This window comes from Hylaeus anthracinus, unplaced genomic scaffold (genome assembly GCF_026225885.1).
Source record: "Hylaeus anthracinus isolate JK02 unplaced genomic scaffold, UHH_iyHylAnth1.0_haploid 0, whole genome shotgun sequence".
Classification (NCBI taxonomy): Eukaryota; Metazoa; Arthropoda; class Insecta; order Hymenoptera; family Colletidae; genus Hylaeus; species Hylaeus anthracinus.
In genome coordinates, this window is record NW_026533254.1 from 20,165,045 (window position 1) to 20,175,321 (window position 10,277).

A 10,277-nucleotide genomic window follows, 5' to 3' on the forward strand; every position below is an offset into this window, starting at 1 on the left:
GTAGATCTTAGCAAAGCCTCTCGAGGCGTGTGAAACGATTTACGTTAACGCAATTCCAAGGTTCTGGGAGCTAAATCGCAACTTCCGCCCTTATAGCGTCCCCACACCGAGTAATTAGCGATCGCGTCCATCAAAACGTTTACTTTACCATCACTTTGGGTGTTTTCTTGTGTAAGATCACCTCGTTTAAGACTGTTCGTATCAATAATGATACTAATCATATAGTGAACATCAAATAAAAATTGTTTGTAAGTGAGTATGACTAATGGCCAAATATTTAAGTACAGATTCGTCATTAATTTTGGCGTCGATTTTTAACAAACACCGACTACTTTGATACGTCTCCCAAGCACCCTTAAATAAACCAAGCTCACGGTGAAATTCTCGGTTCCGACGAGACGCGGCGTTCCCATCGAACCCCATCAAACACCTGGACAGTCTCCGGCGAACGATCGGCAACTCCGCGATACGAAACCGAGCCACGGAACCGAGTTCTCGGGCACCGAAACCGAGAAACTACTCGGATCAGAGGAGTCCCGGGGCTCGAACAACGAACCCTCTCGACGAGGAAAGGCACGTTCACAATGCGCGCGTCGAATGTCACCGCGGGGCGTCCACACTTGTACGAGCGGGCATTCAGCCCGTCGACGACGGATACGGGGACTCATTCACTTCACGGATTTTACACGGCGAGTCGTACAGTCTATTGCCTAATTACACCATAATACCGTGCGCGGGAAGCGGCGGGGGACAGAGACAGAGCGAGTCCGCGAATCGGGGGGATGAGCGACTCGCGCTCGGGGGTGCGCTCATCGTCGCGAGCACGGGGGCGAAACGGCGAAACAGAGACAGTGAAACTCAACGTGCCGTTCAATCACATTCATCTCCGATATAGCGCGCGTATAGAGGGTGCATTGTCCCTTAAGCTGTATTATGCGCTACGTGTATGCAATCTGCATCCTCGCACATCGTGTATTCGCGTTCGCTGCTGATACTGACTATTAAGCGGGAAGACAAGCTCTCCAATGGACGGAGGGGCCGGAGGGGGGCTGAGAGCTCCTTTCGTAACGATGTGTATTTACCGTCGCGAGGTTCGTTTCTAAAAACCGATTATAGGAATGGGTGGCTCGACGCGCTCGCTATTAGCGCTTCCAGCGACTCGCGGCTCGTTTCGTCTGATTTGGGAAAGGCGAGGAGGGTTGAGGGCTGGCGAAAACTGGCGCACTTGGTCGTCGGATGACGTGTAGCGAGATTATGGTACAAGACATATAGGGAGGGAACTATTTTTGGGAGGTAGCATGGAGCAAGGGTTGATTTCGAAGTGCTGATAATTTTTAACTTGATAAATGACAGCATTACTTGTATTTTATATCGAGATTAACGTTACTAGCTAGGAAAAGTTGAGAGTTAATGCAAAGTGGCGCGTTTGATCGTCGGATGATGAGTAGTGAGATTATGGTACAGATAATAGAGGAGACTTTACACTTGCGAAAGCAATACTCGATTCACTTTCGAATAAAAAATTCAGACAAGCAGATTTTATTTCCACCTAGCTATTCTTATTCTATATTACGTGGTAAATTTGAAATTTTTGGATGTGTTTACGGAAATAAGACAACTTTAAAGCAAAATACTTGTATCAACGAGCATATTAAGACCGAGTATAAAGTAAATCAGACCAGGAACGAAAACATGTCACATACAAACTTTGCAACTTTTACAACTTTTTTCACCCCAGAGGTTGAATTTTTTAAAACGGCGAAATAGGTGTTTGATTAATTATATCAAAGAGCATTAAGACCAAACAGAATATTCCTCGTACAAACGTTGCAACCCGTTTTTACCCTCTTAGGGGGTTGAATTTCGGAATATTCTCTCTTATTCCTTGTATACATCATAAACGACACCTCCGTGCGAAATTGCAGCTTTCTAGGTTCAAGGGTTTAACCTGGACGTTGATGAGTCAATAAGTCAGGGCTTTTATTTTCATATACAATCAGTGTAATAAGTATTCATGAAGGAATCAATTCAAAATAAAACTTCATATATTTACTTTATTAATCAATTTTAGGGAAATAAATAATTAACCAACATTCTTACATATTTTTAGAGGAGAACTTTCGTAAATTAAAGTTTATTATTTTTAATGTTAATCTCTCGATACTTCTCTCACTACATAAATTAACGAATTAAACATACACACAGCCACGAAATATTTACTTCTTATAACCATACAGTAAAGTATGAATACGTCACAAAGAATCTTGCAAAAGAGCTCCCTATAACATGTTTAATCCTTGGACAATTATCGGGACTCTCCTGCCAACCATATTTTCTTATTAACAATAACAATTCTAGGAGGGGCAATGTTTGGGAGGTGTCGTGAAGTAAGGGTTGATTTCGAAGTGCTGATACCATTTACACTTGACAGACAGTATTACTTGTATTAAGTTATTGCACATGAAATGTCCGATTATTTGGCAGAGATGGCGAAGAAAACGAAAAAGGTGCACGAATGAGTTACGGAATAAAGATGAACCATTTTGGATGTTTACATCGCAATCCACTCATTTTTATTTACTGGATCTTTCTCCAAACATTACTTCCTGCAATTAGAATACTACACTTTATCGAAATGTTCAATTTATCGATAAAATATCTATAACATTAGAACAGGCGAGGGCTGTACCAAGTATTATAAAGTGTTGTTGCGTATATTATAAAGTATCGCAGCGTTAACCCTTCGCATAGGAGCCGAGGATTGACCGTGGGTTTCGAACAGTTAATATAATTTATCAAAGAAACAATGCCATAAATCGCAATTCTCTGTTACGTTTAGTTCGTAAATTACATTCGTTATAAATACGTTGTCACGAAATTTGAAGTCAATACAGCTTCTAAACTGAACGGGATACAGAATTGCGTTACGATTCGTTGGTTTTCTGATTAATTATATTAAACAAAAACACGGAAGCACTCGTTAAAGCAGTCGAGTCGTCTCAACGTTAGGCAAAAGATCACGCAAGAAAACATGCTCTATCCGGATTCATCTTAACACGTTGACTGCCAAACGATACTCTTGAAAATTCGACACAATTTATCTCCTTTGATTTGACACTCGAAAATGACGATACCAATGTATCATGGTACTCGTACTCGCAATCCGAATTTCACGTGAATCCTCCACGGATTTACCATTATTTCGTTATCATGTCAGCTCACCGTCGAAACCAATTTTTTTCAAGAAGAACTCCGTGTGCCAGTGTACCGGCGGTCAACGCGTTAAGGCGGCCGTAACAAGGGTAGCAAGCCACGTGACTACGTACCAAAAGCTGCCGTCGGCCGACGCTGCTCCTCCGATCGGCTCCCGCAGAAAGCACCACGACGAATCCGTGGAGAACGTGGTACCGTCACACCGCGTACTTTTCCCACAGTTTTCACGAGCGAACGCGACAACGACGTGACGGTCACTGGCGCGTCCCAACACTGAACACCGATGAAACGTCGTCACGACTCGACCGGGTCGACGAACGTCGAACAACCGAACGTGAAACGATCACGGATCGATGGCGAACGAACGCGTTACTCGGCTCGGTGGAATCTTCTAAGCACTTCCTTCTGCGAACCGAACCAATACGAAGCGGAGAGCCGCGGCGTGAAACGAACAGCACGCGATTAGTTATCGCGAGTAATTGCTCGGTACGGGCCCACGTAGGACGTGAAACGCGTTTCGTTCCGCGGCGGTAAACGCAGGTAGGGTGGGGGTGGCTTGTACGATCCGCACGAGCGCAGCACACGTGCTGCTCTGCAGCGTGAATCTTCTGCTTTCTTGGCTCTCCGAGAGTGGTCCACGTAGGATCGAGACGGTGTGTGCGTTTTAGTTAGAGTGAGAGAGAGAGAGAGGGAGAGAGAGAGAGAGAGGGAGAGTTAAAGAGAGCAAGAGAGACGGGGCAAAGTTAAGGACGAGCGAGAGGGATGAAATCGGTGGCGAGACGCGAGAGAAGCGGGCACTAGCGGGCACTCCTGGCCGTGGAAATATTATTAGGTAAAGCACACGCACGGACTGGCACGCACCGACTTGCGGACTCTCGTTGGGTCGCGCTTGCGACCCCGCGATTCGCGTTGGTACCTCGACGTACGTCGGACCAATGGGCGGAGGGCAACGTTACCACCACCACCCTTGGCCGCTGCGGCCGGTGGGGATGCTGGCTCCGCTTCGTGACATCATCGATTCTGAATGGTGGAAATGCTCAACCGTGCGGAAGGCTCATCGGAGGGCGCGTGTTGCACCGTCCCGGCGCATGCGCGGCCAGACGCGCAACGACAGAAAAAGGATACCTTGCGATAAGTTCGCGCCAGATGGAGACCGACTGCTTACGCGGTACAGTGTCTCCCGTCTGCAACTATTTTTTATTCTATTTTTTTTTTTTAATTTTTATTAGAGAGACGACTTCTCGCTTCTTCATCTGACATCGATTGTGATCGACGAGGGGGTGGAGGTCGCGTAATGTTTATCGTTTGTCGTTAATATGGAAGGAAGGGTAACGTGGTCGTTGGGTTTGGGAAACATCGATGTACTCTCCGTGTTTAGAATTTTATATTTGGACCGATGTTGTGGAATAGGGGTAGGTGTAGGTAAAAGTAGGGTTTCCGTTGAAAGTACAAGTTATCGTAGTTGTGGTTGACGATGTTTGTAAGTTGTAACTGTTTGCGAGTGTCGGGTGTATGAGGCGTCGATGTATTTCGAACAATTGCGATACTTGGTTTAGGCTGTTGCCCGAAACAGGGCTAGTTGCGGATGCCTTTACGAGGCATCGATGTATTTTGAACGGCTAGGATACTCTACTCAGGCTGTACTCGGAAACAGGGCTAGTTGTAGATAATAAACAGGATTTTTATCGCTTAAATAAATGATTCTAAAAGTAATCAATGAAATCCACGACTCTTAGCTGTTCGCTCGCATTAGGTTCGCGAGGCATCGATATAATATCTCGGACGATTACGATACTCCACATAGTACCAATAAAATAGCAGACATTAAAATCTCGTGGAAATATGTTATTAGAGCAGTGCCGTATAAAAATAAGGTTCTTACCGGAAAAAATCAATTCTTACCAAGTTCACATATTTAAATTATTTTTCACTTTCCCTCCGCCACAGTCCAAGCAGAAAACCCTGCCATTCGGCCAAGAAATTCACGCGTTTTTCTTTGAAAGCCGCTACAGTAGCGGCGAGGATATATTAAAATATAATTTGCGTCGGGCCCCTTTGTGCAAAACGGTATCTAGTCACGCGTGGATCGGTTGTGGGTGCTATGCACTCGAAAGTACGGGGCCACGGGGGTGACTCACCCTCTCTTCTTCTGTCACAGGCTCCCTACGACCGCCCCCGCGCTACTCGATTCGGGCCGGGAGCGGGGGGGATAGGAATAACTGCATCAACCCCTGTCAGTAGCGCGCGTTTAGGTTCTCTCGCTCCCTCGTCCAAGAAACAAGCTCGTTTCACACGAAACAGCCCTTGGACGGGCCGAGCATTAATTTTCGTCCTCGAAACTTATCATTGACGCAGCTAACGAAGCTTTCGAAGTAACTTCGCTCTCGAGGAATCGTAAATTAGTTCCGTGCCAGAGTTTGCCTATGCGGGGAACCGTCAAGGTCCAAACAGGTGTTCGATCGTTGTAAACTGATAACGATTAAAATTTAATTTCAAAGGTTGCTACGGAATTTAAAAGTGGTCGAGTGGAATTCGAGATAGAATTCCTGCGTAAAATCGAAGGGTTGGAAGTTTGGAGTCGCCGTTGAGGCTGTAGAGGGTTATGGGAAACTTTATGGCATTTTTTATTATTATTGGAGGAAATACATCTGTTGGTTAGACAGATGTTATTATTTAGAGTTTGATCTAGTTGAAAGGAAGTCGGTTAGCGAGGATCTCAGATCCTTCAACTAGCAAACCTTTAAATGGTGGAAGGAAGAAGAAGAAAGAATCGAATCTCAAAACAAGGATTCGAGTGCTAGGAAGCACCCCTGGTGCTGTAATATCGCACCTAATATCCTCGTGAAAAATGTAACTATCGTAAGGGTAGAAGCGCTGTATTTGCTGTATTATCGAGCAAATCCTGAATACAGGAGAAAAGTAATTTTCCCAGATGGGGAAATTCGCCATCCGGCTATTGGCGGCGTGTTTTTCTCGGAAGCACCACTTACTCGGGGTACTCTGACCCCGAAAGTGCGCTATTACCCGCGAGACCGTGCCGTGGAACCTTTGACGCAATCGTTAACGAGGTAACAGCCGGTCGCTTCGCTGCTTACGCGCGAATTAGATCAAACAAGAGCGAACGACCCGTGAAGGTCAAGTGTGCCGACGTTTTTCGAACAATCCTCGACGATTCCCAGAAAACGTGCCCGCGATATCTTTCACCAGCACGTGGAGGATGAGTCTTCGACAGAAGCATCAGAAACAAACAGAATATTTATGTAGGCTGAGATAGAATTTATTGGGCTGTCTGGAAAGTCCATGCCGATTTTTAGTAGGCGATACAGGTCTGAATATATCAGAATGGCTGAAAACAAATAAAATGTGTACATCTCTTAAGAGGTGGAAAGGTTGTGGAACAAAATGGTACATACATAATTCAATAAATGTACATCAAAATTCAAATATGCGTTTAAATTTTTCTTAATTCAGACTATTTCTTTTAATTTAGACTATGGTGCTTCTAAAGTTAATGAGACAAATATGGTAGGTGTGGCTAGTAACATTCTTCTCGCTCGCAGCCAGTACCTATCAATTAATTGCTGTACGTATCAAAGGCAAAGGACGTCAAGCACTAGCTAGTATAATCTACGCGTGGTTGAACACCCTACCTTGGAAACTTGGACATAATTAATATGTATACATATACACGTTAGGGTGGTTCTTAAAAGGGTGGCTTTCAAATTTGAACGCTCCCAGAATCTTAAATGTTCCGAAATAACTAATATCAGTTTTCTTAAAAAATTCAGCTCTGTATCTTAATATTTTAGTACTACCGCACGAGAGTCGAATCCTTCCACTTAAAATATATAGCAGTGGTGTGTTCTTCCAGGAAATCGAATGCTCTACAAAAAAGGACTCTCGTAAAAATTTCGTTAGTCTACTTCGTACAAAGTTATGAGTTGGCAAAGTTGAAATTATAAGAATTTAAAAATATATTAAAAATTCAGAGAAACAGACAAATTTGTGTAACTTGAACTTTACTAATTCGTAACTTCGTACAGGTTAGACTTACGGGACTTTTACAAAAGTCTGTTTTCGTAGAGAATTCGATTTCCTATAGAAAATACACCATCTCGTAATATTTCAGTTACTTCATTCTCACAAACTACCGAATCAACTATCAGAGTTGCTAATCAAATTCGTCTAGCAATCACAACCTCGTCTTCTCCTTCCTGTAACAACTCCGAAAAATAATTATCGCGAATCTATCGCTGAAGAGGCTCCAACCACAAGGATCTAACGTGTTCCTCGTCTTCTGCTAGAATTATAGAACGCGTAGACTCGCTGAGATAGTTGAGAGATTCTTCGAGCAACTTTTCGACCACTTCGAGCCACGTTTGAGGATCCTGTCAGCCCCAAGTCGCGATGTGAACCCAGCTTTAGGAGATCCACGCTGTGGAAGTAACGCGTTTCGATTTTGCGTTAGCTCAGCTACGCGTGAATCCAGCCAAGGTCAAGTCGTTCCCCGTTTCCGAGCATCCCTCCGCCACCCAACTAAGATCGATTCTAACAAATTTCATATCTAGGGTGGATCTACGCAGAGCCAAGATAATATTTCGGTTAACCATCATTAGTTGCACATTCTCTGTTTTTCATGCACCTGGCAATTGAAATCACGATAGACTTTCGGACCAACAAAAATCTGTCCTCTGTAGTTTCCTGTTTCCTTCGCGCATCATGACACTTTATCTACCTGCCTGTTTATCGTTTGTTATTTAACAAAAAAATGTCCAACTTCAGCGTAAGTTAACACTAAATGTACCAAGCAGAGTCAAAGGAACTATGTCAATGTCCTCATGTTAGGTTTATAAGTAACACTTTAATAAACGAGTTCTCTAGAGCTAAACGAAATAGAAGCACAGTCTTATATCGTGGATTAGAGAGCGAAGATCAGAGCCTTTCTTAATATTAAATTTTATTTAATTAGGATTTCTCTGAGAAAATTAACGTTTGTAGATTTCACATCATTTTCGTCATGAATTATTAATAAATTCTTTTCAGTTGTTCTTCGTGTTCTGATGCACAGTATAGGCTACCCAATTTGCTCCAAGATTAACTACAATTGTTCTAATAAATTAATGTACAATTCTTGAATTGAAGTAAATATGTTTTAAAATTAACTACAAGTATTCTATTAAATTAACGTAAAAGTATGTGTATTTACTTTACACGTGTCTCTAGAAATCTATACTTGATTTAGTAAATATGCTCCAAAATGAACTACAAGTATTCTAATAAATTAATATAAAACTAAATTGAATTGCTCTATGTGTATATCTCTCTAGAAATCGATATTCGAATTAGTAAATATGCTATGTTCCTGATTAATATCCACGTTTACTTATTTTCCGTAATAACCAGACCGAGTATTATCGACAACGACACGGTTATTCACATGTCCCGCGCATCTGTTCACTGATTACTCCCAGCCACTTGAGTAAACGTGAAAATCGTGGCCCACGGGACGCTGTCACCGACCCGATGACAAAATGTTTCAGGAAAGAATTAAATCGACAATAATATACACTCGTTTCGCTATCTCTCCGATAACACCACTTGCGTTGATGTTTGGTATAAGTTTACGCAGTTGCCACTTTATTAATATACTTCACCTGCATCTTCCAGACGCGTAACGAAACCTACACCAAAATTCGATGCATAGAAATCAAACTTTAAATTGCTAATTTCTGTACAGATCTCGTCAATGCAAGTTGAAAATTAATGAATAAAAATTTGAAAATTTTGAAGCGTTGTTGATACGGAATATTCAGATATGAAAACGCGTCCTGCTTCTTTATTAATATACTTCATCTGCATCTTTCAGACACGTAACGAAATCAACACCAAAATTCGATGCATAGAAATCAAACTTTAAATTTCTAATTTCTGTACAGATCTCGTCAATGCAAGTTGAAAATTAATGAATAAAAATTTGAAAATTTCGAAGCGTTGTTGATACGGTATATTCAGATATGAAAACGCGTCCTGCTTCTCAACTTTTCTCCCCAAACGTCCCCCCTCCGTCCATCAGAAACTTCGGCTACATACTTCCCGCGAATTGTTAACGTTAACGTGCCAAAGTGTAATCTAACGAAGATCAACTGAAATCCATAAAACTCCATCGTCATCGAGCATGCAGAAGATGAAACTGCAAAAGCGATCCAGATCGCAAGAACGCGTCCTGCTTCTCAACTTTTCTCCTCAAACTCCCCCTACCGCTCTTCGGAAACTTCCGCCGCGATGTTCTCCGCGAATTCGACGAGAAATATTCATAAAACGCGACGGATTCTTTGAAAAAATTAGCAAAGTTCGACAGCGTGTCTCGTTGCAAACGTTTCAACCATGGATTTTCGCGGTTCGAGCCATGGTCCGTCATCTGCGCAGGTAACCGTGCGAGTGGGACAGGTGAAAGGCAGGCTCGCTAGCTGGAAAGGGAGAGCCGAAAGTGCTCCGAAGAAGTGAAAGAGGACCGTAGAAGGGTAAAACAAACAAATTAACGTCAGAGTCGCTTGTTTATTGTTGGGTGGGGACACGGTAACCACGCCTTTGTCAAGCACGCCCTCCGAGCGTTATATTCCCCTTTTTGCCCCACTATCATCAACGCCCCTGACTCACTCCACAGCGCGAACCCCACTCCGCGAGTAGACGACGGTGGTGGAAATGACGTCAGTACGTGCCAAGATGCAACAGGCTGCTCTGTCGGCCAGAACCGTAGACACGGACCGAGCCGCACCGCGAGACACCGGTTCATTCCACGAGCAACCCCTGCCGAGTGCATAACGCCGAGATTTCTCCACCATTTACTCGTATTCGATGAGTAGACGATTAGTCGGCTACTCGAATTCTGGCAAATATTCGAATAGCATCTATGTGGCCAAGGATTCGTACGATAACCGAATAGTCGAGTATTATGAGTAATATCTGAGTAGCCAAACGTTCGATTAATGTCCGAGTAGTCAAATATTCGAATAATACCTTTGTGGCCAAATATTCGTACGATAACCAAATAGTCGGGTGTTTGA

General features: G+C 43.2%; 1 protein-coding gene across 2 annotated transcripts in view; it reads right to left on the minus strand.

The window, feature by feature from the left end:
• The window catches only part of LOC128886450 (paired box protein Pax-6-like), a 94,044-nt gene extending 88,831 nt beyond the window's left edge, over positions 1 to 5,213 (minus strand). Inside the window, exon 1 of one of the 2 annotated variants that reach the window (XM_054141382.1) lies at positions 3,327 to 5,213. The gene's annotated coding sequence lies outside the window, so the exon portion shown is untranslated. The remainder of the gene's footprint in view (positions 1 to 3,326) is intronic. The other variant, XM_054141379.1, reaches the window with a different exon arrangement.
• Positions 5,214 to 10,277: the final 5,064 nt, after the last annotated feature.